Genomic DNA, 27951 nt, shown 5'->3' with positions numbered 1-27951 from the left:
ATTAGTGTCTCATTTCCATTCTCACATGTCCCTTTGTGACACCACAGCTACACAGTCATAATCCTGGGTCTCCACTAGCCCTTCTCTGACACCACTTCATCAGGGATTCTAGGGGATCCTTATCCGTTTCTGGTGGGGATGAAAAGCATTTGTTTCTAAGTGCCTGTTCTTGACCACCTCTGTGCAGGTTTTAGACTACCTTGTTACAGCCTTTAAGAATGAAAGTCCAGGCTCTTCAATCACACTTTGCTGATATGGATGAGGTGAGGCACTTTTTAATTTAATTTAATTTTTTCTATAGAATTTCGCTTGAGTGGAGTGGTTATTGTTTAAAAATGTTCTGTCTTGCAGGGCTGCACCTTTCCTGGCCATTTGGCTAGAGACAGCTGATTTTCATTGCTATTTTACTGTTTTTGTTTCTGCACATTGATGTTTCCAGGTTACCGGCTTCTTCAGTTCTAAGCCTGAGATATATGAGTCAAAAAGAAAACTCAGAAAACTCTCTACCATGTTGTTCTTCAGGTGTCAGATTTCCTATTTGGTATGCCTTCTTTCTACCTTTCAGCATCTTTTTATGTTTGTTTTATATATAATTCCCAAGATTTCTCATTTTGTTTAGTTGAAGGAATAGAGAAAAGTACATCTGTTCTATCTTCCTGGAAGTGAAAACCTACAACATTTAAAAAAACAGTATTATGTACAATAAACTGCACATATTTAAAGTATACTGTTTGATAAGTTTGTATTTACATAAGCACTCATTAAATTCGCAAACCGATCTTAAAATTTATATGGACAGGGAAAAAAATTAAAATAGTTGAAACAATTTTGAAAAATAACAGTTGGTGGACTTCTTGTCTTGAACACTGACTATAAAGATTTAGTAGTCAAAATTTAGTAGTTGTCAACACTTTGTGCTACTGAAATAAGAATCAAGTAGTTTGATGGAAGAGGGGAGAGAATGTAAAAATAGACATGCTTATGTAGTCTTTCCATTTCATTACAATGATAACACAGCAATACAATGGAGAAGGAAAAGCCTTTTCAGTAAATTGTGCTGGACCAACTGATAGCCCTATGTAAAAGTAAACCTCAAGTATCACTTTATGCTAGCCCTAAAAATTAATTCCAGATATATCATATAACTTTATGAATTAATTAAAATCAAGTGAAACAAGAAAAAACTACTTTATGAGAATATTTATAGAAGGCTCTTTCAGTAGTTCAGGTGAAAGGTAATAAGGAATCGAAGAGAGGTAACACATCTGAGCATCTGTAGCGGGTGGGTGGACTGAGAGATTTGCAGGACTGGCTGTGGGAATTAAGGAAGTGGAAGTCATTCCAGGTTGCCCGCTGGGTAGGGAAGGAATTGTAAATGTCTCAAAAAAAAAAAAAAAGAAAAGAAAAGACAAGTAACACCAATAGGAATAGAGGAGTGGCGACCATGTCCCCATTTGGGCGGTTTATAAACACCTGAAATGTTCAGAAGTGCTGGGACCAATTCTCTTTTTTTTAGTGCCAAAGAAAAATGCACAAATGTTACAATCAGAGAAAGGGCCACGGAACATGTGAAGGGCTTGCCTCCATGGAGAGCTGCTTGACTTGTTAATGAATAGCTGAGGGCTTGTGGGATTCTCTTCTTTCATCAGTGAGATAAGATGTGGATTGAGAATGAGTGATTGCCAACATCTGGCGAATTTTAGTTAAAATGCTTTTCAGTGAACCAAATTTATTGTTGTGTGTCTGTTTGGTATGGGTCATCAGGTAGACAAATCAATGAGGTGACTGAATTAATAATATAAAGACATTTTCGTCATCTAAGCCACAATCCTTATATTGGGTTGATGTAGTTTTTCAATCAGACTGGCTCTGCTCAGGGTTTTGAGGTCTGTAGTCTATAAAATTTCACATCCATTGTTAAAATATGAATCTCATATAAGCAGTATATACATTAGCAATATACAAGTATTTATTAAGGTGTGCAGATTACAGGAAAGCACATTTCTATCACAAACGCTTCTAAAGAAAACATCAAAACAAAAATAGAGGATTGGAAATGTTAATTTAAATGATTTGAATTTACATATTCCAGAAGGAAATACGGGTTTATTTTATACAAACATCTAAAACCGTTGCCCGAAACAGATATTTGTAGTCTTAACAATTGAAGTTTTTTTGCCAGTTTGTTTCCTCTATAGAAGAGATAGCGTTTTTTATGAGTTAAGGCCATTTTACTTTCTTTCTTTTTTTTTGAGATGGAGTCTCACTCTGTCACCCAGGCTGGAGTGCAATGGCGTGATCTCGGCTCACTGCAACCTCCACCTCCTGGGTTCAAGTGATTGTCCTGCCTCAGCCTCTTGAGTAGCTGAGATTACATGTGCACACCACCATACCTAACTAATTTTTGTATTTTAATAGACATAGGGTTTTGCCATGTTGGCCAGGCTGGTCTTGAACTCCTGAACTCAGGTGATCCACCTGCCTTGGCCCCCCAAAGTGCTGGGAGTGCTGCACCCAGCCAAGGCCTTTTACTTTCATTAACTTGAAACTGTAGGTTCTTTCCAGGTAATTTAAAACTCAACTTTCTTTCTTTTAAATTCTGAAAGCTATATTTCATCTTCAGATTTTTTTATAATTGTCTCCTTTTGAGTTAGTCACTCCTTCTTTACTCAGTGTGTAGTATTAATAGATTGAAAGAATTTGTTTTAATAAGTGTAATATCTTAATATAGTGTAACACAATGTCTTATTATAATAAACAAATGATGCTTGAAACCCATATCAAACATCTGTGGTTTCACAATACACTTTTCGTGATAACATATTAACAATATTATTATGTTATTATTTTCAAGCAAATATTCTGCTATTAATTATGTTTTCTTATTTAATCAATGTGGAACATAGGAAACTGTGTATGAGAAAATAAACCTCTCTAATAATATATTATTTTATGTATGACTACTGTTTTCTATTATTTAATCCAATTTTCCTTTGGATAAAATAGAAATTTGCTTATACAAAGCACAAAATTTACTAAAGCCCTTTTGCTCTAATTTCAAGTCATTTCATCCAAGGTTTTTCTTATACAAACACACATAAAATCACCTACGGAGTTCTAATAATACCCTAATAATTTGCCTTTCATGTATTCTTATATTTTCAAATTCTGTTAGATATTTTCATATTTGTAGAGGGTGGGTGGGCTGAGTCCTTTATAAGACTCTCAATCATCTGGAATTTAACACATCTTATCTAAATTTATTATTTTCTGTCTCAAGAAGTTATCATATTATGACTTCTTCAAATGCTTGGTTTTTAACTATGATATTAATATTCTCAGTTAAATCATAAAGATCATCATGCACCTTTCCTTCAACAAGAAAGACTTTTACATATCTGCATATGCTTTTTCACTTCTTCCAAAAATTCTGCTGGTATACTGTAAGACCTAATAGTCCCAGTAGATTCAAATTCAATTTGATGCCCAAATCTCAAATATCAAATCTTCTAAACTTTATTTTTCATGCATTCTCTATATCCAACCAGTTTCAATATTATGACAGCCAACCCCCTCCAATTTTTCTGTGCATAACAGCAATAACTGCCAAATAGCAGATGTACTATGTATTAAGCACTTTGCTCAGCACTCAGCATTAACCATCTCATTTAATCTCCATACCCGCTTGGATCCAGATCTAGTCATTGGGAACTGGCTGCCAATATCAGTTCTGACTATTAACAGCTCTGGCTTTTGAAAACCCTATACCAATCTTGCAGTGGGTTGGCTTTATTAATCCCATTTTAAGAAGAATCTTGAGATGTAGTGAAGTCGAGACTTAATACCACAGAGCTAGTGATCATGGAAGCAAGAACTAAACTCAGGCACATTCAACTCCAAAGCATCAATACAATTATTTGTATTTTTATAAGCACAATTCTAATTTACCATTTATCATTTTGAACTTGAATAACATAAGGAGCCTCTAGACTTCTTACATTTGATCTATCTTGGATATCCTACACAGAGTAGCCAGACTAATATTCTTTATTTTTAACTCCCTGTCCAAGTATGAAAAATGACTTCTTATTACCTGTGAGATAAAATCCAAATTCCTTCTCTCCATTGTAAGTTTCCACTGACAAGAAGAGACAAATAATGATTGTCCTTAAACCCAAAGAGAAGGCATATAGAAAAAAACCTAGATTAAAGAGGCTAAATTCGTACTGGGTATTTGGATTATATTTTTCCTTTTGAAAATTTAAATTTGAAAAAAAAATACACATACCTGAGTGTGTGTTTGTATGTATCTTTGTGTGTGTGTGTGTGTGTGTGTGTGTGTGTTTGTAATTATGTTTTAGTTCTCTCAGGCTGCCATAGAGTAGATGATTTAAACAGTAGGAATTTATTTATCATATTTTTGGAGGCTGGGAAATCCCAGATAAAGGTAGCAGAGGGCTTTCTTTCTGGGTTGCAGATGGCCAACTTCTGATTGTGTCCTCACAGGGTGGGGCAGGAGGTGGCAGGGAGGAGAGGGAGCTCTTGATTCTCTTCCTTTTCTCGTAAAGACACTAATCCCATCATAGGGGTCCCACCCTTGTGATGTCATCTAAACCTAATTTTTTCCCAGAGACCCATCTCCAAATACCAACACATTGGTGGTTAGGCATTGGTGGTTAGGGCTTCAACATACGAATTTAGGGAGACACAAATATTCAGTCCATAAAACACACACATATATGTACATGTATTAATAGCTGTAATGCAAAGACACCAGTGGAGATTCAGGCGTGGCATTTGTAGGTATTACTTTGAAAAGCAGAACGCATAAATTCAAGAATGTAAAAAGTATATTACTACTGAGAAAATAGTTTTATAAAAGGAAACCGTATCAAGCAGGGTTCTCTTGAGAGGCAGAATCAATAGTATAGATAGATGAGAGGGGATTTATTAGGGGAATTAGCTCACATAATTATAAAAGCTGAGAAGTCCTGTGATCTGCTGTCTGCAAGCTGAAGAACCAGGGAAGCCTAGAGCATGGTTCAGTTCAAGTACGAAGGCCTCAGAATGAGGGAAGCAAATGGTGTACCTCTCAGTCAGTGGTCAGAGGCCTGAGAATCTGGGGTGAGCCCCTGGTGCAAGTCCTAGAGTCCAAAGGCTAGAGAACCTGGAGTTCTGACATCCAAGGGCAAGAGAAGATGGGTGTTGCAGCTCCAGAAGAGAGAGAAAGAATTCATCCTTCCTCTTTTTGTTCTATCTGGGCCCTCAGCTGACTGGGTGGTGCCTGACTACATTGGTGAGGATGGATCTTCCTTATTCAGCTCAGTGATGAAAATGTCAGTCTCTTCTGGAAACACTCTCACAGGCATACTCAGAAATAATAGCTTACCAGCAATCTGGGTATCCCTTAATCCAGTCAAGTTGACACCTAAAATTAATCATCAGAGTAACTATCATTTCAAATCTAATCTTTATGGCATGGATTATTCTAGATTTATGCAAGCATGATAAAATCTCCATTTTTTAATTGGAAAACAAATAAGAGGGTCAGAAATGCAAGCGAGTTGCCCAAAGCTACACATCTAGAAGACCCAGTTGCCCCATGTTACACAGCTATCTCTGAAGAGTGTTTTGTATCTGCGGGATTTTTATCAGTGTCCTGACTCCATATCCTGCATTCATTCTACTACACCACACTGGATGATCACTAGGCTGCAGTGTGAAGATAATCACATTTAGAGTGGCAGTTTTCTTATTTGGAGACTAGACCAAACTTCAGGTTCATGTCCACTTAGAAAATGAAAGTCTAAGACATTGAAAGCTGGAGCAGATTTTGACAGCTAGATTTCTATTGGCTAAACCGGATCCAATTTGGTTGGACCTTTGTTTACAGCATATACTAAAGAAGTGCTTGCTAACTAATCAGGGACTGCTTCAGTCACCCCAAAAATATAAGCAAGGGTGGAACAAATTTTAAATACGATTTTTAGGGATAATTTACATTCAGTGTGTAAAGGATTTTGACACATTCAGTAATACACCGGCATAATAACACATACTCTCTCTATCACCATTTTTGAATCAATTTTTCAAATCCTTTGTAGATAAATACTTAAAATTCAATAATTTGAAGAGGATATCTGTTGTCTTTTATATACAAATGATAAAATAGTGATATTAATAATGATATAATACCTTGCATTATGCAAGCAAGAAAATTTCTAGTGTTCATCATAAATTGTTTGTACATATATTCATCAATAATGTTTGGCATGACCTAATACATTTCAATATTTAATTTTTGTTCAAATGTCGGAATTTCTGTGTTCCATTTGCAAGAGTATTTTTTGGTTGGTGAAGGATTCTTTCACCTCTGAGTGGTGTTTTTGGTTAATATTTCTTAAAGAAATGTGACACGCAAACATAACCCACAGATTCTCAATCACATAGTTCATCCTCTGTATGTGAGTGCATGTACATTTTCTGTGTATATGAATTTGCATGGTTGGATTGTTAATGCTGTAATCAACCATGATCATGTTATGATTTAGTACAATTCGGTCTCATTTAACTGAGCTATATATGTCTATCACCACTTATGCTTTATTGTCTTCTTATTGTCAAATCTGAAAGAGAAGTAATTAATTTGATGCTTGCTGTATAGACCAATGCAATGACCTTGTAATTCAGACAACAAATGGGCCACTTTCTCTGTTGAAACTTTTTTTTTACTGCTGCCTGCACTCCCCAAGGCGTTCCAATACATAGCACTCTGTTTCATTCACATAAAACTTAGACATTGACATTCAATTCTACATCCTCCTGGCTTTTCTGCAGGGTATTTTATCCCTTTAAATGAACATGATAACTTATACTGTTGTACCCCAAACCCTTGAACATTTAAACATTTAAAATAAGAGACTTTTTAAATATAAATCTTTATTGTAGGAAATTTAGGTGTTGAAGCACCTGAAGTTTAAAGTCTTATTACTTTTTGCAGGCTCTGTAGAGAGTTGAGATAAACCATCGTGATTATGAAGAATTTATTTTAGAATAAATAAGTAATAACGATTCTTGAAAGGATTTTTATTATGTTACTATCTTAATGATTATACTCTGAGTCTGAAGCAGAGATCTTCCTGAAACTGAGTCTGTGCAGATATTATAACTAGTTGATTGGGTATAAAACACATAAATACATAAAATAAGTAACAAAATCAAATAAGATTTTTTGGCAGTGCATAAGAAAATAATTGGCTGAACATTTTACACTTAACTAGAAATTTTTGGAGACGTAGCCTCAGGCATATATGGAAGGCACAGCTTGCTTTATTTTTATTTTGACTCGTAACTATGGTCTAAGATTTCCACAGCCTTTGTCTTGAATAGTTATACTGGATCATTTCTCAAAGACACTCGAAACTTTGTGTCTAAACCACACCATTTAATTTTCTTTGAGAAAATTTTGACCTTTGTGAGGCGTGGTCAAAAAGTAGTATGATATCCCTCATATTACATGTAAATCAGTAGTGAAGGTAATTCCAAAGCAGAATGTTCAAAGCATTGTTCCCAGTTTTAACAATGGGAACTTTATTAGAGAAAGCACTCAGTATCTAGATATGACCATCTTGAAGGACAATGCTCATATTATTAGAGACATTCCGACATCCTGTTACAAACCCAAATAGAAAATGCAAAATGAATCAGCTCTTTTTAGTTTCCCCTATGTTTGGAGTTATAGGAAACTGAAGATAATGTGTTTTCTGCAAGTAGTTTTGATTAGTGTTTTGGGAAATTCGGCTTGTTAATTCCAGCTTAGGCCATTTGTAAGATAAAGCTGCTGTGAACCAGAGAGACAATGAAATAAGCTGGTTGAAGAGGCTAAGCAAATGATGAGTAGTCTTGAATGTAGTCTTGGGAAAGAGCCAACAAGACCTAATTCCTCAAGTCTGACTCTAGTTTAGGATTATGGGAGAAGGTTAAACTATGAGTCCTCAAGTGATCTATGTGGCTTAGCACAGCTTCTGAGAGTTGGAAAGAAGAGACCTGTTGTGAACTTCTGAGAAATAAAAGCAGTGCATGTAGCAATGATCATGGTTAATATGTCAAGTTCATTTCAAAGCATTCACTGTTTGTTTTCCTTTAAATAAGATAAAAAGGAAAATAATAGAAAGGAATAGCTGATTTTTTTAAACCTAGGACTCAATGTGGAAGTACTGTGGAGTAGGAAAGAAAAGCATCAGCAGTTTCAGTTTGACACTTCCCAGCACACTCATTAGAATCAGTTCAAGCTTTGTATTTGAAAGGAGAAATCCTATACTAAATCAGAGGGTTTGACTATTTCTTCAAATTGTTTTTTATCCCAGAACACCCCCTAGGTAGGAAAATCTCAGGAATTTAATCAACTATTGAGGTAGCCTGGTTCTTCCTTCCTTGCTTCTGTTGCCTTTTTGCTGTGTGTTTTGAATATAGAGAAAAGGTTATGAAATTAGGGGAAAAGTCATGATTCAAAGGTAGCTGAATGGCTTTTTTCATGCAATTCACATGAGTTCCACTCTTCCTAGAATTTCCCTTTGTGTACTAATTAGAAAGTTTCTTTGTGAATCTGCATTCATATCCCATTGCACATGAGAATGAGAAGAGGCTATTTTAGACACTGGGACTCATCTCTTGTAGGAAACAGTCATGTTCACTTTGATGTCTTAGCAAACAGTTATTTTTCAAATCTCAGATCTTTTCATTTTTTTCAGCAAGTGGTTCAGGTGATACCTAAGCTAGGACTTGAGATTTTTCTTGGAAATGGTACTAAACTTCTTGTAGTGATGGCTGGGATTCCCCTTTCTCCCAGGATGATATAGCCGCAACATCAGGCTACACTGCCTTAGGCCTTGCTGGGTTCCTAGATGAGTGTGACAGAGGAATTGGGGAAGAGATGAAACACTTTGCACACAACAGATCAAAGGCTGAGGGGCTGTCAAAGGAAGGCACTGGGGGACCACTAGTAGTGGCCAAAGGATAGGTTGAAGAAACCAAATCAAACAGATTACTCAATGCAATTAACGCGGGTTGTGGGATTTGAATCACCTCTTTTACATCATCCATAAAATCTTCTGTGAATTCAAAATTCACAAGCTGCTGAGTAAATTTGACTTCCTGTAGACCCCCATACACATACTCATTGATCTAAACTGAGAAAGATTCAGCCTGCCCAGATGAGGAAACAGCTGACTACCTTAATGCAACAGAATTCTCTCATTTAATAACTGTACTGCAAATTCTTGTCCTGTCTTGGAAAGTACAGGACAACTTGAACCTAAATATTAGGGGAGAATCCACAACCTTGAGGTTCTGTGGAAATGCATTTATCATGGATTACTTTAGTTTTATCATTTTGCCGTGACTTTTGTTTGAAACTCAATTTTAAATAAATTGATATTATTGAAAATACATAGTAAAGATTGTATGTTTGAATTTTAGAACCCAAACTGGGGTCTGATACCCAAGGGCATGCTGTTTGACTGTTCTTAGATTTAGTTGGACCTTATTGACCTAATCTTTTGAAACTTGTTTTTTGTTGCTAGGCAACTCACTTGTTCAACAGTTAAATAACATGTCCACTTCCCTTTTTCTCCCTTCATAGAAAGTGGAAGTAGGGTGGGGCTAAAGATTCCATAGATGGTTATTCATTTAGTTTGAGAGAGAACTAGAAAATGATATCATTATTAATCCACCTGGATAATATATTACCTCCTTTTGAAGCATAATTAAAATATTTGGAACACATATGCATATAAATGACTCCAGTTTTACCTGGAAATTTTGTTCCTTTACCACATTTTTGCATTCACTAATTGTCGGTAGTTGAGGAAATGTTTGCAGCAAAAACTGAGTGTTTGAAACATATCCTAAAAACTGTTAAAGAATATAGGCCTAAAGTATCCAACAATTATCACCTAAAAGGCTTAGTATTGTTAAATTTAACATAGCTAGTTATACGCAACACAGACTTGTAGGCCATTATGTGTCAAGTTGAGGAATATATTATGTTCCAATTTATAAAAGGACGTACCTCTCCAATAGTATACTGAGAAAAGGAAAATAAAGTGCTAAAAGGTCCCAGTGGTATCCTAGCAACTTACTTAGGGTCTTGGAAACAAGGACATGTGCATTGAATCAATTCCAGGAATTTGTGGCAGTAGCCTGTGTTACGATGGGGAAATTGCCAGGCCAGGGAAAAGAGTTAATAATTATTATATGCCAGGTGGTGTTCTTCCATTTTGTTTCCCTCAGTGAACATAAGATTACCAGAGTTTTGGTCTGTGCCTTTTCTCCACAGAAAAGTCTGCTTCCTCCCAAAATTAATGAATCATTGACAAATGTATAGTGTATATTTATTACAAAGCCCAAACAGTCATATATTATATCGCTTAAACCTGTCTTAGTCTTTGAAAATCAGTATTATCCACATTTTAAAGCTGAGAAAAACTGATGGCAATGAAGACTAAGTGATTTACCTGAAATGGCCTATCCAGTCACTAGCCTACATGAGACTGGAACCCAAGTCACTGGTTATGCATCAGAGCAACATGGCTGCCCTGCTGGCCTGTTGCTGCTAGAGAGTAAAGGTGAATATGCTGTGTGTAATATAAATCAGTTTCATTCCTCTCTGGGTTTGCAGGTCAACACAGAGCTCCCCTCATCGAAAATTCTGGGACTATTAATACATGGTTCCTCCTCCAGTCTAAAGGATGCATGCACTTTGCTCAAAACAATTTAATTCAGCTCTCAAGGAAAGCTTTCACTGTTGCTACCATATTTCTGTCTTTGTCTCTCTCTCTTACCCTCCCTCTATCTCTCTCTTTTTCTTTCTTCTTAGCGTGTAAGTTTAATTAATATTGCAACCTCTCAATGTATTTTTTCAAGCTCCTCTCTTTTCTTTAAGCACTTCGAACGTACCCAAACAGCCACAGAATTCCTGGGTAGAAATAATGTCTCTTGAGCTTTTATGGTGTCAGACTGTAATCTTTGAAAACAGTGGTCAGTTGACATGATTTCATATTTGTTTATTTAAACGCACAGACTCTTTCTGTCTTGTAAAATCTGTTCTAGGTCAGTGTGTACTGATAACCTACAAATCAAACCCCAGGATCCTGCATAGGAATAGCTCTCTCTTTATTTGTCTTCCAATTAGAGTTTCTGCATAACGTCGGGTTTCTAATGGATTCGCTCCAAGTTTTTGGCCAGAAGTGATTTAAATTCTTGCCTGACAGACTTCCACTCAGCATCTCTTAAATTAGTAGAAAAGGCTCAGTGACAATAACTTATAATCTAAAAATTTAGTTGGTTGCTTTCAAGATTAATTTCAAAAGCACTATATATTTAGGAGAACTCACCTAAAGGTGTAACTTACAGTGAATATATTTCAAAGAACTAAAAAGCTTTGAAGACTGGTGCTTTTACGTAGTATAACTAACAAGGAAGGTTACCAGCTATCTTCCTCCTGGTTTATATCTATCACAAACCAATATAAACTGTTTATAAAAAAGCCAAATGTGCTGATATCTTCTATTTCCCCATATTCCCTTTCCTAGAGTTTGCTCTTTTGAAAAACAGTAAATTGGCACATGCAGTATGGATGCTTTTCCAGCATACATCTTTAATGATTTTTCCCCCAACATGGGATTATCAGAAAGAACAGCAAAAAGCCACACATTATGCAAACCTTCCCACTGTGATTGAAAATTTTGGCTGCATATAAAAATTGTCACCGGTGATTGCAGAGTCAGAATGAATTGTGGCCTTAAGGCTCTTGAACAGAAGGTCTAATGAACCTGTGTCTCACAAAATGGCATAACGTGTGACCATTAAGTTAAAAACAAAGACTGTACAGCTTGCTAATATGGAGCCACCAGAACGGTTGGATTATGGTTGGAACGTGACCTTGTAGGTTATGTATGTTACCTCATGTCATTACCACAGTGAATTTAGAAGGAAAATCTGTTTATATAAAGTAGAGAAGCTAAGGTCCTTTGTAAACCTTTGTGTACATACCTAACTGAGATCACACAGGAGTATTTGCCTCCCTTATTTTAAATTTAAATGATGCTTTTTTCAGATTATTATAAAACTTTGACTTCAACTTAACACCTTGCTTATCCAATATGTCACGTAGTTGCTGGTGAGATTCTGATACATAAACACTGAAAAACAGCAAACACCAGACATAAACCCACAAAGTAGTTTCATCCCACACCCTGAAGTTCAGGACCTTTAGAGCTGTTGGGTCAATGTTTATGTTCATATGAGAAAGTTGGTTTTGGATGTGGTACCAAACCTTGTGAAAATTTCTTCCTTATTTAAGAAGATTAAGCACCAAGCAAAATAACATTTACTGACTGAACAGAATCAAAATGTGAAATTCCAAGGAATTTGCCATGTAGGATTTTAGTTTCATTATGCTGGGATCATCAAGAGAATGAGCACAATATAGACCTGACTCATACCTCCCTTTGCTGCGTCCTGCTTTTTGGCAAAATGGCTGCTATGCACATTTCTGTCGATTTTTATCTTTTCTATGTAGAAATAGGTGATAAAGAAATATCCTGAAAAAGCATTGTTTTTGAAGTATAGAAGGAAGAGATGTATAACATGAATGCTATTTTTCACTGGGTAGATATGCCAGGTTTCAAAAGGTAATAATCTCTTACCGTAAAACCCAAGTTAAAAACAACATGAACACTGAATAGTAGTTTGAACACCCACATTAAAAGTATTGTGGCATTGACTGAGAAACCAACTTATTTATATTTTCAGTATATTTTTAGGCTTGATTCGGCATGCTGAAAATCATTTTGACAGTACATTATAATATCAGCCATAGTTTCTATATATTCTCAGCAGTTGAAACCAACAGAGGAAAAAACGAGATTAATGTTAATTATTGTAGAATATAAAAATTAGCAACAATTGCTAAGAACTGAGATCTTAGTGGCTCCAGAAACAATTATAATAGCCTCTTGATTATTAGGACTAGAGATCAAGAAGTAATTGATGGAGGGAAGGTTAAGCTGTTGATGGTGCTGATTGCAGTTTGACAAAAACTTCTAGCGTAACTCACCTCTAAGCAAAGAAATATTAAATTATTGATTAAATATGAATCTCACCTGGAATAGCTATGCTATGCTTAAATCCATTCAAATCACATCCTTTCAAAGATTTAAATTCAATATTATTTTGAAGTATCAATTTACCAAGGCTTTTTGAGATGGCAATTTGTTGTGATTCTGGTTCTTATTTTATTTTATAAATTTATTTTGCTGAAGGAACTTTAGTAAACTTGCAATATAGATGTTGTCTGGATAAGACTGTCTATTCATTAGTAGACTGTAGTCAGGTTTGCATGGAAGCGGGTACATAATGTGTAGGAAGATATCATACATTTTAAAGAGATAATGTCAGGAATTGTCCTATGCTGCTTTTTTATAAAAACGTACAGGAGAGGAAAAGCAGAAACATGCAGAATCTGTCAGACTGGAGAAAATAGGAAAGCAAGAACAAAAATTTAAATGCAATCTTTCTGTGATTTTCACTATGATCATTCTTACATATATCTGTTTTTAGTGTCCATGTTCCTTTTTTTTTTTTTTTTTTTTTTTTTGACACAGAGTCTCGCTCTCACCCAGGCTGTAGTGCAGTGGTGCAATCTCAGCTCACTGCAACCTCCACCTCCAGAGTTCAAATGATTCTCCTGCCTCAGCCTCCTAGATAGCTGGGAATACAGGTGCGCACCCCCACAGCCGGCTAATTTTTGTATTTTTAGTAGACACGGGATTCCACCATGTTGGCCATGCTGGTCTTAAACTCCTAAACTCAGGTGATCCACCCGCCTCGGCCTCCCAAAGTGCCGAGGTTACAGGCATGAGCCACTGCGCCTGGCCCATGTTCCTTTAAACTGGAAATTAATGTATCCTTTTAAGAGTTGAAAGGATCATTTCAGTGAAAGGACTGTGAGCCATGATGATATATTTAGTGCTGCAAGTCTTCTTAACTTCAGGGAACTCACTGCTGCATCAGGCTTCTAACTCATCACCCAGTTGGTCCCAGTGTACTGTCCCTTTCCAATTCAGCTTCTACATAAGGCTGTGCTCTTTCTAAAACATAAACAAGATCATGTTATTTACATCTTTTCTACTAAAAATAAGTCAGCAAGAACACCATAAGAAAGTATTGTTTTTGGAGTATGGGAGAAAAAGATGTCTAACATGAATGTTATTTTTTATTGTGTAGACTTGCCAGGTCTAAAAATGTCACAATCACAGACTGTAAAAACTCAAGTACAAGAGAAAATGGAATGAGCACTGAATAACAGTCTGAAGATCCATATTAAAAATACTGTTGCACTGACTGACAGCCTGAAAACTTCTTTGATAGGTCCCTGTTGCCTATAGAATCATATCAAATTTAGCATGGTACAAAAGGTTGATGTGATGTGGCACCTATCAATTTCTGCAGCTTATTGTTTTTGTCACTCTCCTTGGGATATTCAATATTCCAGCAAGAGAGAATTAGTTAAGGATCACAATATAATTCAGGCAGTGTTTGAATCCCTGTGCTTTTGTGACTACACACTTCTACCTGGAAAACCTATATTTATCTGGTAAACTTGTATTTAGCTTTCAACATCCAGCTCAAATTAGACTGTGGCTTATAATGGGCTAGTGACATTTCATTTAACAATTTTTGAGGCAACATGGAGTTGCTAAAGTTTTATTCTGCAAAGTAAAGATATTAACATAAAACACAAAGCAAGTAACAAGCCACCAGCTACAACCACATCATTTTATAAAAAAAGAACATTTAACATCAAAAAGGAAACATGCAAATAATCTGACAACAAGAATAAATTAGCCTTTTGAAAATATCTCTCTGTTTCTTATTTTTCTCATTTTATTTTGGAGTAGCAAAAACTTCATTAAACAGGCACTATTCCATAGAGCAGTGTTTTAGAACATTTTCCCTAGCAAAGTCAAACAGGGCCAATTGCTTTCAACTTCAGGCAATTATTACAGTTATTGTTCTTTACTGCAAGTATTTTTTTTTGCATGCATTTTTCCTTCTAGAAAGTAAATTATTAATGACATAAACCAAGTCTTATTCATCTTAGTATCATCTGCACCTAGTGGAATGCCTAGCATAAAATGTGAATACAATGTTAGTTGAATGAATGGAAGCTTTAATAAATGAAGACAATACATCTCTCTGTTGGACAGCTTTAGTTATTAGAACATTTCTTAGGTTCAACTGAAATTCTTCCTTAGATCTCCCACTTCTGCTGCAAAGGGCAATGATATTCCTACTCCCAAATAGCAAGCCTTCAGGTACTTCAAGCGGATTTTCTTCAGGTCATATAACTCCAGTTCCATAAAATACTTCCAGTAGGAAAATGTTTGGGCACTTTGCAATTCTCGGTTTCTTTTTCTTCAATTCAGTCAAGTTTGTTTTTATCCCTCTAAAATTATGGCAATACAGCAGAGGCATTGTTTAAATAGATTTGGATTTTAAAAGACCTGGGTTCCAGTCCTTGTTTGGTCATAACAAGTTAGAAGAGCAATCTGAGATGATTGACTAGAATTTCTGGAGATTTGGTTTCATCATGTGTGAAATTAGGATGATGATGATTGCAAATAATGTATGCAGAATCTCAACAACAGATGATCTGGCATAGAGTAAGTGCTCAATTAATTGTAATAATAGTCCTAAAGTGTAATATAATAACACAAAACAAAAGAAATACATCTGTCATTCATGTAACTGTCTAGGGCAGTTACAGATGACTGGGGTGGCTTAGCGGGGTAAGCTCCAATAGCCTTTCAGAGACCCAGATTCTGCTATCATTAACACAGTCTTCTAGGGGCACCCTGCATGACCTCCCAGTTAGCCAGCGGGAGGACAGAACATAATGAAGGATCAAGAAAGGAAGGCTTTTACGTGCGAGATCTAGCACATATCTGGTGGTATATGTTACTTTGAATCTCATTGTACAAACTAAGGCTCATAGGATCATGCCAAAGTTCAGGAGAGATTGGGAAATATGGTTGAGACAAGTGAACTAAAAGAAAGGGGAAATGGAATTTGATAAATCATACTAAACTATCCAGTTCAGTGCAAGAAAGACTATTAGAATATTAGATTAAGATGGCTAAGGTTATTTTATGGTCTCATTTAATTGCTAGATCACATTCGATTTGTGGCCATGTTCATAGTTTGTGTTGAGAAAGAAAAGAAACTTTTTATCTGAGAAATATGAGCCCCTTTAAATGATCAGGCCCAGAGAGGCATTGAAATGGGAACATCTCACTTCCCCTTGAGCTAACTAATCACCTCTTGAAGCTACTTGCTATGTGGGCTTTAGATTGACCAACACCAAGTAGCCATACATTAACCCAACAATGCTGTACACCATAACTCATACCCTATTATAGTTCAGCAGTGTACAGCTAATCACTATTCAATGTTATTTCTGAAAACCAATGAGAATTCCAGCTTAGTTCAGCCTACTCCTTTTTTCCTTTTGCCTTTAGAAACCTACTTGTAATAAAGGCTGAACGGACCACTCCCCAAGGCAACTTGGAAGTGTTTCTTGGGCAGTTGTCCTCATATTGGCTCAAGAAAACACTTAAAAATTATATTTTGTGCCTCATCTTCTTCCTTTAGGTCGACAGTGGGTTATCCTAAATGTAAATTGCTGTCTACTGTTCCATACATTTGCAAAATATTTTTAAATGAAAATATATTTTATTTATTCATATCTACATACAAAAGAAAAACATATTTGCTCTATTAAATTTTGAAAACACATGAAAACCTGACAAAAGTAATAGTCACCTGATTCATTATGTAAGTCCAAAAGTATGATAGACAGGTATCAATCAATACACAGTTTATTTTGCAATGATAAGGATCATAACCTATGACACAGCCTTAGGAGGCCCTGAGAACATGTGCCCAAACAGCTTGATTTTATACGTTTTAGGGAGACATAAGACATCAGTCAATATCTGTGATGTATACTTTGGTTTGGTCCAGAAAGGCAAGACATTCCGAAGGGGGAGTTGGGAGCTTCCAGATCGTCAGTGGATTCAAAGATTTTCTGATTGGCCATTGGTTGAAAGAGTTAAGTTATTATCTAAAGACCTGGAATCAATAGAAAGTAGTGTCTGGATTAAAATAAGAAGCAGATACCATAGTTCATATTATGCAATAAGGTCTCATAGGTGGCTGCCCTAGAGGCAATAGGTGACAAATGTTTCCTATTTAGACCTTTAAAAGGTGCCAAACCCCACAGCTAATCTCTTTAGAATCAGAAAAAGGTCTGGAAAGGGAAGGGGATTCTCTACAGAATATAAATTTTCTCAAGAGACAGCTTTGCAGGGCCACTTCAAAATATGTCGAAGAAATATATTTTGGGGTAAAATACTTTGTTTCTTTCAGGGTCTGCTGTCTGTCATGTTATGCTATACTAGAGGCAGGTTGGAATTTGGTATCTTGTTGCTACAAAGAGCGTGTGTCAGTCTTAACATCTGTGTTTTAATGTTAATGCTGATCAGCTGTGTCTAAACTTCAAAAGAGAGTGAGGGTATAATGAGGTATGTCTGATCCCTCACTTCCCATCATGGCCTGAACTAGTTTTTCAGGTTTCTTTGGAATCCCCTTGGCCAAAAAGGGGGTCTATTCAGTCAATTGGGGAGATGGAATTTTATTTTTGGTTTACAATAATTACATGATAATGAAGATAATTACCTTGAAGATATTATGAAGAGAAAATTATATATGACACCATGTATTGGACAAAGTGGCTTCCAGCATTAACCACAATTGTTAATGTTTGACTGTTATAATATTGTGAAATATATATTTTGTCTTCATCCCCATATCCTTGCATTCAACTTCTAAAATCTTTGCAATCTCCAAAGTGATGCTTTTTTGTATGTCAATGATGATGTCTTTTTTGATGTCATGACTGATGGCGGCAGCTTCAATGTAGCTTCAGGATGGAGACTGGTCATGGCAAAGACTTCAGGATGGAGACTGGACATGGCATGATTAGAGGGTTGGGACTTTCAGTCCCACTCTGGCACCCCAAACTTCAGGGAGGAGAGAGGGGCTGAAGGGTAAGTTGATCACCAATGCCTAATGGTTTAATCAACCATGTTATTTAATGAAGCCTCTATAAAAACCCAAAAGGACAGGGTTCAGGGAGCCTCCGGACAGCTGAATATGTGGAGGTTCCTGGAGGGAGGCACATGTGGGGACAGCATGGAAGCGCCAGGTCCCTTCCCACATATCTTGCCCAAATTAGTTGCTTCATCTGTTTCCTTTGCAATATTCTTTATAATAACTGGTAAACGTAAGTGTTTCCTGGGTTCTGTGAGCTGCTCTAGCAAATTGTTTGAACCAGAGGAAGAGGTCGTGGAACCCAGATTTATAGCCAGTCAGTCAGAAGCCCAGGTAAAACAACTTATGGCTTGAAGTTGACATCAGAAGTGAGGGGTAGTCTTGTGGGACTGAGCCCTCACCCTGTGGGATGTGAAGCTGTCTCCAGTTAGATAGTATTGGAACTGAACTGGAGGACACCCAGCAGTAGCTGCTGTAGAATCGATTGCTTGCTTGGTGTGTGTGTGGGAAAACCCCATACACACTTGGTCACAGAAGTCTTCTGTGTTGATTGTTTATGGAGTGACAGCAGAGGAAAAACAGTTTGATTTTTTTTTTCCACTCAGAACTGTCTAGACATCATAATTATTTTCCTAAGCAAATACACGATACACTTTTTTAAAAGCGAAATTGAATCATCATTGTCCTTTGTATTTTGTGTGGTTGGCTTTTAAAACATCATATATTATGAACTTGTTCTTTTATAATTATATTCATTTTCTATGCTGCACAACAAATTCCCACAAGCTAATGTCTTAAGACTACATACAATTTTTTTTTAATCATCTCATAGTTTCTGTGGATCAATAGACTGGACTTGATGAAACTGGGTTCTCTTCTCAGGGGCTCAGGTTGAAATAAATGTATTAGCTGGACTGTGTTCTCATTTAGAGCTTAGTTTCCTCTTCCAGTCTCATTCAGGTTATTACAATTTTATTTCTTCAGTTATAGGACCAAGAGCCCTATTTTCTTTATTATTGTTTGCTGGGGGAGTCATTCCCAGCTCCAAGAGGCTGCCCTAAGGTCTTTAGCTGTCTCTGATGGCAATTGACTTCTTAAAAGTCAGCAGAATAATACTTCTCATGCTTTCAATCACTTTTTTTTCAGGACCCTGTCCTTTCTAAGGGCTCAATTGATTAGCTTAGGTCCAGCCAGGATAATCTCCCTTTTTATTATCTCAAAATCAATTGATTTAAAACCTTAATTACATCTGCAAAGTTTTCCAGCCTTGGTCATAAAAAATAATCCAGTCATAGGGGTAATATCCTTTATACCCACAGGTCCAGGCAACACTCAAGGGGAGGAGATTACAGAGTGTATCCCTGGGGGAGAGGGTAGGATTCAGAAAACTTGGGAATCATCTGATAATTCTGCTTACTATAGTCATTAATCTTTGTTGTTGTTCATGCAGTTTACAATAGGTATTAGTACTGGTGGATATTTGTGATTATCCACCCCTTGAGCACAGATACAATGGCACTTCTCTGCCCCCTTGCAATTAAGTGTGGCTCAATGACATTCTTTGGCTAATGGATTGTGGAAGGAAGTTATACGCATAACTTCTGGATGGCAGTCTTAAGAACCGATGAGGCTTTTAGCAAACTTTCCTTTCTTTCTGGCACAGTAACCAACAATGACTGAGATGAGGGCTGCATTGCTCTTAAATCTCAGTGACTGATGCACAGAGCCCTGTTACCAACTTATGATGGGCATGTGTCATGAGAAAGAAATAACCTTTGTGCTTGAAATCATTCAGCTTCATGTCTGCTATAACAGAAAAATTTCTCCTTTCATCTTAGATACACTGAACTTTATTTTTTCCTATTTAACTAGTGGTAGAATTTTATATATATTCCTGTTTAATTTTACTGTATTGATTTTGGTCGAACTTTCTAAATGGTCAATATAATTTTGAATCCTGATTCTGTCATCAACTTAGCAGTGTCTTTTAGCTTGGGGTCACTTGAACATTTGGTAAACAGCCTTAAATGTCTTAATCCAAATAATGCACACAATTACTGATTAGGACTGGGTCAATGACTGAGCCCTCTGCCATGTCCCTACAGTTCCTCAGTAGGACAATTAGCCATTAATCACTGTTTTCTGGCACTATTATTCAAACAAAATCATGTAAAAGGTGTGTCCATGATTTAATTTTTATAACAATAATTTGGTTACTAAAATTTAAAATGCCGTGATGAAATAAAAACAAAATATTATGTCACGGATTTTAAAATTCTTTTCTTAACAGTTTTATTAGGATATAATTTACATGCTATGAAATTCAACTATCGTAAGTCTCCAATTCAATGATGCTCATTTTCCCTTCCCATTTACTTCTCTAGACTTCTTTCAAATGCTTGTTTAAGCTTCCAGCATTATCAAAGGCTCTCTGTGCCCTTCTCACTGCCTGTGCCATGGACTTCCTTTGCATTTTTCCGGCAGGTTTTCACACACTGGCTGTTTTCCAAAATTTATGCTTCTCAAGACATTCCTCAGAACACACATTCTTGAACTTGAGGCTTAGCTAGGCTATTTATGTGATAGCTTCCTTCTGTTCTCCAATATCAACTACATAGGGCCAATATGGATTTGCTTCTTAAATTCATATTGTATTTTTCCTCCAGCCTCTGAAAATAGTCAATCAAATCAAGGTTAAGACAGTATTAATGGAATTAGAAGAATACATTTGTTCCCCTCCCTCTCTATACAAGAATTTTACATTTATGGTAATCAGCAATATGAGATTCCACTAAACATGTGATTATAAACTTAATAACCTTGTTTTCACACACAGATTGCACCATTGTTATGCATAGGGTATCTTACGTTCTAATTTGTCCTAGGAGGTCTTAGTTTACTCCTTTTGTCTCAATATAATAACTGTGCACTTTCAGTCTGAAATGGAGGCTTATTTTAGATGACAAATTATATGATCATCCTAATTATAGGGCTTATATTTTAAAAAACTTCTGTTAATATCATTAGAAAAGTTTGTAATAATTAATTTTATCTTTCAACTTGACTGGGATAAGAGTGCCAAGACAGCTAGTGAAACTCTATTTCCGGATGTGTCTGTGAGGCTGTTTCCGGAAGACATAGCATTTGAATCAGTAGGCTGAGTAAAGATCGCCCTCCCCAGTGTGGATAAGCATTATGCAATCCACCAAGGGCCCGAATAAATAACAAGTTACAGAAATGGAGAATTCACTGTCTTCTGTTTGAGCTAGGACAGCCACCTTTTCCAGTCCTCATATACCAGTGTTCTTGGTTCTCGGGCCTTCAAATTTGGACTGGGACTTACACCATCAGCTGCTCTGGTTCTCAGGCCTTGGGACAAATACTGAATTGCACCATTGGCTTTCTTGGGTCTCCAGCTTGTAGACAGCAGATGGTGGAACTTCTCAGCCTCCATAATTCCATGAGCCAATTTGTATACTAAATCTCCATGATATATATAATATAGTATTATAATAAATATAGTATAGTATAATAATATAATACAAAATCTTATTGATTCTATTTCTCTGGAGAACCCTGACTAATAGAAATATCAAAAAATAAAGGCAGCAGAAATTAAAGGTTTGAAAAACTCCAACCTGTTCATATTGAAAGAAATGAGAAACCTATTTGGAAGAGGACAGGAAGAGTGTGGCCAAAGACCATCCCATGAGATTAGTCAGCCATCGAAGCAGCAGCCATGAACTAATGAGTGAGAAAATAAAAGAATGACCATGATGGCAATTTAGAAATCATCAGGGCTGCTACCGCCATCCAGCCCCAGGGTGCAAGAGCCTGGGCAGCAGAGCAGCTTCAAATGCCAACAAGGGGCTACTGTGCCTGAGGGACCCTAGCATGTCTTGCCTGGCACTGCCTCACATCTCAGGCTGTGCTCCCTGAACTGCAGTGTAGCCATGCTCTTTGGCTGCCCCAGTTGCAGTTATGGCAGGCTCTGGCATGGCTCAGGCCATGGTGGTTGCCCCTCCTGAAGGCACAGATAGCAAATATTGATGGAGTCTGGGAAGCACTGTGTCAACCAGTGCATGCAGTGCTGGAGTCTGGGGCTATGGCTACCTCCAACTAGATTTCAAAGTATGGAGCCCTCCAGAGCCTTGGTAAGCTACACAGGCAGAGAACAACCGTGGGAGTGGAGCCACCCTGGAGATCCCACACCAGTAGAGCCACTGGCATGCAACTCTAGCCCAGGAGAGCCACAGGCATACAACTTCAATCATAATACCTGTTGTGTGGGCTGTGCCCAACAAAGCTGTGGAGGCAGGAACACCCAGAGCCTTGGGGCCCCAACCCCTGCATGGCAAAGCTCAGGGGGCAGGACATCTGCCTTAGTGGGTCTGGAAGGTGGAATCTTCCCTCCAGTGGGCCTGGAAGGCAGACCTCAAGCCAAAGATGATTCTTCATCCTCAAGGTTTAATATTGTTTGCCCTATTGGGTTTCAGACTTGCATGGGACCTGTTACTCCTTTCTTCTTAACTATTTCTCCTTTTTTGAATGGTAATGTCTATTCTGTTAGCCTGCTCCACCACTGTCTTTTGAAAACATGTAATATGTATGATTTCACAGGTTCACAGAGCAATTTGCCTCAGAATGACTCCTACCTTGAGTCTTACTCACATCTGATTTAGATGATTTGAATGAGACTCTGGACTTGGACTTTGTGGTACTGACTTAAGACTTGGGGCTGTTGGGATGAAATGAATGTATTTTGCATGTGAGAAGGATATAATTGAAGGTGGTGGTGTGGGGATGGAATGCTAGTGGTCTGAATGTTTTTGTCCCCTCAACGAATTCATATTTTGAAATCCCAACACCCTAAGGATGATAGTATTTTCCTCCTACAGGCACCAGGTGACTGTAATGTTCATCACAAGTGTTTTGTGTATGAGCTTTTCATAATGATGTAGGAAAAAATGATGGGACATGGGCTGATAAGTCCTTGCCTGTGTTATTTCATACTCAACATGTTCAAATCTGACCTACTTGAGTAATAGCAAAAGACATTGTTCTTAACATATCAGTAACTGATTTTTAAAAAGTGGATGCTTCTTGTTGACTGAAAATGGGAAAAGCTATTGGCAAAATTATGAGGTAGGCATTGTCTGTCCTTGGCATTATCCCCCTGTTTTCAGTCTCCTCCCCAACCACTGTCCCAGTTCTGTTTATGAGCTTCTTCCAGTCCCCTAATCCAATCCCCAGCCTCAATGCTTTCATGATTTAACTTAGAAAGTCATTTTTGTAGGGAAAATGTCAATATATGTTACTGTATCAATAGTTTACCCTTCTTACCTTATCCCTAGGACTACTTGCCTTTAACATTCATATGTAGGGGCTAAAAAAAAATGGATCTCGTGTAAGGAATATCTCATGTAAGGCATGGTGGTTACCAGGGTCTGGCAAGGGCATGGGGGATGGAGGAGAAAGAGAGGTAGGTTAATGGGTTCAAAAATGTTAGATAGAAGGAATAAGTTCTAGTGTTTGATAGCACAGTAGAGTGACTATAGTCAACGATAATTTATTGTATATTTCACAATAGCTAGAAGAGAAGATTTGCAATGTTCTCAACAGAAGAAAGGATAAATGAGGTGATGGGTAGTCCAGTTACCATGATTTGATCATTAAACATTGTATGCATGTATCAAAATTCCACTTGTACCCCGTAAATATGTTCAATTATTATGTATCAATTAAAAAAGACAAGAATGTTAAATCCAAAGAAATAATGGGAGACTTTTAAGCTTACTGTAAATTTGTCTAGGAGAGACACTTTTTGGTACGTGGTGCTGAAGTGAGCACAGGAGAGACAATTTTGGCAAATCAGACTTTATGTTATCACGTAAAATATTTACATGCACACCATTTATATATATAGTGTGTAATCATAATAAGCAATTTATATATAATTGTAATAGTGTGTAATCATAATAAGCAATTAAATAATTATTTCTAATATATAATATGTATATATTATATACATATATATTATATACATACTTTGTATATATGTATATATTATATACATATATATTATATACATACTTTGTATATATGTATATATTATATATTAGAAATTATTATATATAATATATAATATAAATAGTATATAAGGTAATTATATAAGATAATATAAATAATAATATATAATTGCTTATTATATTATGTAAAATATAATGATTTATATTATATATTATATATAATTGCTTGTTATGATTACACTACATATAATCTTTTCAACTTGGTATTTAAAGACATCTATAATTGGCTTCATTTTAACCATCCCTCCTTATCTTTTATCACTTTCTAAATTGAAGCTCTTCCTCCCAAGAACTTTATGTTTAGCTTGCTCTTTCTTATTACTATTGTTTCATTAATTTCTCCTGTCTCCAATGACCTTTCTTCTCTAGTCCATCTATTTAAATGCTTCTCATCCTTTAATATTGAGATTGAGCTCTATTTTTTTACATCAATCAAGTATTCAATGAACCTCTCACTATGAGTGAAATACTAATACTGATAATGAATTATATTAATGGTACCAAAGGCAACATAAAATAATGAAAAAGAAGAATAAAAATGAAAAATAGGATTGAGTGGTATGGCTGACAGAATAAAGACCCTCCAAGAATGCCCACATTGTAATTCTTGGAACTTATGAATATGTTAGGTTATACAGCAAAGGGAAATTAAGTTGCAGATTGAATTAAAATTGCTAATTAAGGCAGGGAGAATATCTTGGTTTATCTGATTGAGTTGAGTATAATACAATGTCCCTTAAATGACTGAAGAGGTAGGTGGAAGAATCAGAAAGGAAATATATGGGATTGTGAAAAAGACTTCAACAGCCATCACTGGCTTTGAAGATGGAAAAAAACCATGAGTCGAGGAAAACAGGGAGCTTATAGAAGCTGAAAAAGACAAGAAAATGGCATCTGCCCTAGAGTTTCCAGAAAGAAATGCAGCCATGCCTCCAACTTGATTTTAAATGAGTGACTCATTTCATGCTTCTGACCTGCAAATCGCTAAGACAGTACATTTGTATTGTTTCAAGCCACTGAATTTGTGGTAATTTGTTACAGCAGTGACAGGATGCTAATACAAGCATGATGAAACAATCAGGATTCAAATAAGATACTTAAGTATAAGAGATTGGGCCGGGTGCGGTGGCTCACGCCTGTAATCCCAGCACTTTGGGAGGCCGAGGTGGGCGGATCATGAGGTCAGGAGATCGAGACCATCCTGGCTAACACGTTGAAACCCCGTCTTTACTAAAAATACAAAAAATTAGCCGGGCGTTGTGGCGGGCGCCTGTAGTCCCAGCTACTCCGGAGGCTGAGGCAGGAGAATGGTGTGAACCCAGGAGGTGGAGGTTGCAGTGAGTCGAGATCGCACCACTGCACTCCAGCCTGGGCAACAGTGAGAGACTCCGTCAAAAAAAAAAAAAAAACAAAACAAAACAAAAAAAAAAGTTTGAAGTATGTCCTTTAAGAACAGTTGGAAAAACTGAGAACATTCATTTTGAAAATGATAAATTGAATTGAGTTTATAATAATTGCAATGATATATCTCACAGATATGAAAAACAATAATTTAGTTGCTGATATTTTAATACTATATGCTAGGCTTTGTACTAGGATCTTAATCCTCATTTAATATTCAATATAATCATACGAGCTAGATACTCTTATTATTTTCCATATAAAATAAATAGAAACAAAGAGAAGGTAAGTAATTTGTTTCAAAGTCTTATGTCTGCTAAGGAGAGATGGTATTTGAACAGACACAGTCTGATTCCAAAACGTTTACTCTTCCTAGTAAGCTATTCTGAAAGAAAAAATCCATTTATTCTATGTGACTTCAAACGGAACAACTGGGATCTGAGAGGTGAAAGTTACAGTAATTTACACTAGTTCTGATGAGGGAAGAAATTTTATAGTGCAAAGCTGTCAACAGTTAATTTGGCTGAGATGCAGTACAGATTGATTTGGTTGAGCAATAGTTGAGACATGGTTGAGTAAAGGCAGAGATTTTTTTTGCTAGAGAAGGAATCAACTGTTCTGAATGATAAAAATGGTGAAAGTAAAGAAGATAAGTAATGAAAATGTTCAATTCTCTTGAAGAAGAAAAAAGTAGAGAAGAAAAGATCTGGGGTGAATCAGTTGTTGGTGTTGGCTGTGAAACAGTACGGTATGCTTGAGAGAACTTGATCGCTGCCAGGAAAAGGGAAAGGGAAAAACCTGTCAAGAACTGGTTATTAGTATAAATGTATATTTATTATTTATATGTGATAACTCAAGGAATAATTTCATCATATATCTTAAGTTGAAAAATGAACATTAATAAAGCTGCATTTGCGTATAGAACAAAAACTTGGTTTACACTAAAACTTCAGCCTGAAAGCAGCTGTAGGTCAAAGGAGCTGATTTTATCTTGAATGCTCAATATTGACCCTGTAATTTATGGCGCTTATGCCTGAAAACATAGCTGTAAATAAAGAATAAAGAACAGTCCTTTAAACAACAAAATCAATTAAAATTACTTCTATCCCATGGCATTTATGTACACTGATGAAAATGACACAAAACGAAGTTTTCAAGGTATTATATGCACACATGAATGATAATGTAACATATATATATACACACACACATACTGAGGCTACATGAAACACAGATAAACTTTATTGACACTGGCAATTTACATTTTCCTAGATTTGGAGCTAAGTAAATGATTTTTCCATTTCAGCATTTCCTTTCTTTTTGGCTAGAATATCCACTAAGAGTCCTGTCCTTTCTCTTATTTGAAAATCTTACATATGCTAAGTATCAGGCAAGAGTAATTTTTATGTTAATGAAGATACAATCCAAATATTATATTGACTATGTTTATAAGATTCAATTTTTGTTCTTACACCAAATAATAAATTTACTCAATGTATATTCACAGTAGATGGCTGAATATTTTGGTTGACAAATTATTTTTCCCTGTAGAAGTATCTATACATCTTACAGTATTTGCAAGTAAAACTGTATACCTAGATTCAAAACCTATGGAACATGGAGGATAGATCTATTTCTTGAAAACAAAGTGCTCCTGTGGCAAAATGTGAAACTAATGTTACATGTGGCTTCAAATGATTTGGGCTTTCTCTTTAGATTATTTTTAAAAACTTGGATTTTTTAAAAAATCAGTCTTTGAAAAGCCATAGAACAGATTAGCACCACTTCATTTATCACATCCTTGCAGATAATGAGTACACAGTATGTGTATAAGTAATACAGAAGGTGTACAAGATGTGGGAGATTTGACTTGTGGAAAGATAAGTAATAAACCAATTTATCTAAAATTTGTCCCAGGGTTTTAAGTTCCTAAATTCTGTTATTGAATATGGATCTAAGAATTAGCACTGAACTATCTAGGACCAATATATCTTTACCCAAGTGTAAATCAGACTTCCAAAGTGTTATCTTTCCTGTTTCTCTCAGTATTATTAGTTCAGTGCCTTAAAGGTGAAAAGGAAAATCTGTCATGTGTTTAATTTGCTTTGTCTCTTCTATGAAGCTGCTGTGAGATGGATCAGTATTCACCTTGCCACATCTCCACAAATTGGTGTCCCTCTGTGCTCTAAACCTTGGCATTTTGTGTTATAACATGTACTCAAAATCTACCGTAAGTATCGATGAAGACCTGTAAACCCAACATGTAATGTATTTCTGGAATGTAAAA

General features: G+C 36.3%; 1 long non-coding RNA gene across 1 annotated transcript; it reads left to right on the top strand.

The window, feature by feature from the left end:
• Nucleotides 1–108: 108 nt before the first annotated feature.
• On the top strand, nucleotides 109–27951 carry LOC129524111 (uncharacterized). The gene is made up of 3 exons (XR_008667764.2): nucleotides 109–263; nucleotides 440–541; nucleotides 27787–27951. It is a non-coding gene; the product is annotated as an uncharacterized lncRNA (long non-coding RNA).

The sequence above is a fragment of the Gorilla gorilla genome, chromosome 7 (assembly GCF_029281585.2).
Source record: "Gorilla gorilla gorilla isolate KB3781 chromosome 7, NHGRI_mGorGor1-v2.1_pri, whole genome shotgun sequence".
NCBI lineage: Eukaryota > Metazoa > Chordata > Mammalia > Primates > Hominidae > Gorilla > Gorilla gorilla.
This window is presented reverse-complemented; position numbering and strand designations above follow the sequence as displayed.